Source organism: Sinocyclocheilus anshuiensis, unplaced genomic scaffold, assembly GCF_001515605.1.
Source record: "Sinocyclocheilus anshuiensis isolate Anshui unplaced genomic scaffold, SAMN03320099.WGS_v1.1 scaffold1036, whole genome shotgun sequence".
Classification (NCBI taxonomy): Eukaryota; Metazoa; Chordata; class Actinopteri; order Cypriniformes; family Cyprinidae; genus Sinocyclocheilus; species Sinocyclocheilus anshuiensis.
Genome location: NW_015550226.1, coordinates 586,865 through 588,598, shown reverse-complemented (window position 1 = coordinate 588,598; position 1,734 = coordinate 586,865). Strand labels below are relative to the sequence as shown.

Below are 1,734 nucleotides of genomic sequence, written 5' to 3'. Positions count from 1 at the left end.
TGTTGACTCAAAAATTGTGCAAACTCATTGCCTTAATTTCCATAAGATTTAATACATTAAATAAAGTTAAACAGAAGTCCTAGTTACAAATACTGGGAGTACTCCTTACTTATTCTCAGCCGTAAGTACCTACAGCAGGGGTTCTCAACTCTGGCCCTCAAGATCCACTTTCCTGCAGAGTTTAGCTCCAACCCTAATAATGCACATCTGAACAAGCTAATCAAGGTCTTCAGGCTGACTAGAAAATTACAGGCAGTTGAGTTTCATCAAGGTTAGTGCTAATCTCTGCAAGAAAGTGGACCTCGACAGCCCGAGTTGAGAACCCCTGAGCTACAGTGTGAAGTATTACTGGACGACATTATAAGTTGGTATGAACTTCTTTACTAGGTGCTCAACACATGTTCAACTACACAGATACTTCCGGTACACGCATGTACATATTGCGTAACACCACATATTACTTATCACAACATCCCCCCTGTTTAACATAAGAGTGTAAACATCTCAGACAACCATGACAACAATATATATATATTCCATAAACAATAAGACGTTCCAGGCTTTTTTTTTTTTTTTTCAGTGGGGGGCACATTATAACAGTAATGAACATTAATAAACTAAATAAAATAACAACAGAAATAAACATTCAGTCCATATTTGGAACTCTTTTTTCTGCTTAACTTTTCATTCAGCTTTACACATAGTCCTTGTATTGCACTGGCTTAATTATGATTCGTCCAGACCTTGTGCGTGTTGGTACTGCTGTCTCAAGAGGTTGAGTGATTTTGCTTTCGACTGTATCCTTGTGGCTTTGTTCAACCACATCTCTTTTAGGTGTTTCGGCGAATTGCACTTTCTTCTGGATGTGAACATTCTGAAAATGTTTGTGTTGCATACATCTCACGAAGATGGCTCCTGGTATGTCTGATTGTGTTTCCATTTGATGTTTGAACCTAGTAGCTTTTTGGCTCCCTGCACTTTTCCACAATAGTCCCTGGGTGCCATGTTCTCCTCTCCTTGTCCAGCACTCTTACACACTGTCCGCGGAACAGTGGAGGTAAGTCTCTACCACTACATTGATCATGATGTGTTTTCATCATTGTTGATTTTTTTTCCAGGTGTTGTCTGTGTTCCAGTTTCCCTGGATCTGCATGACTTGGTAGGGGTGTGGTGATAGGTCTGCCAAGGAGCAATTCTGCAGGAGATGGTAGATCACTGTCAACGAGCGTCGCTCGTACCTGCAACAAGGCTACTTGTACATCTTCTTTGTGTTGTGTTTTTTTGATGATGGATTTAATGTGTCTCACATGTCTTTCAATAAATCCATTACTTTTTGGGTAGTGCGGTGAACTTGTGGTGCGTTTTATTCCCCAATCAGCTATGAATTTTTTGAAGGGTTGTCCTGTGTACCGTGGTCCATTGTCTGTCATTATTTCATCTGGTCGACCAAATAAAGACATGTAACTTTGCATTTTTTGTGCAACTGCATGGCTGCTTACTGGAATAGGCATTTCATCAACCAAAGGATATTTGGAATACCTGTCCACAGTAAGTAGGAATTGATGTCCATGAATCTCAAACAGATCAGATGCCAGGTACTGCCACGGCTTTGTGGGTGTTTTGTGTGGAATGAGCGGTTCTTTTGGTTGTGCGTCTTGGTGCTCTGCACAGGTACTGCAGGACTTGCACATTTTTTCAATGTCTGTGTTTATCTTTGTCCAATACACACTCTCT

The 1,734-nt window shown here is 40.7% G+C and overlaps 1 protein-coding gene across 1 annotated transcript in view; it reads right to left on the bottom strand.

Annotated features, from left to right (window-relative positions):
- The window catches only part of LOC107661002 (rho guanine nucleotide exchange factor 2-like), a 70,689-nt gene that overhangs the window by 20,519 nt on the left and 48,436 nt on the right, over positions 1-1,734 (bottom strand). The gene's annotated exons all lie outside the window — the stretch shown is intronic.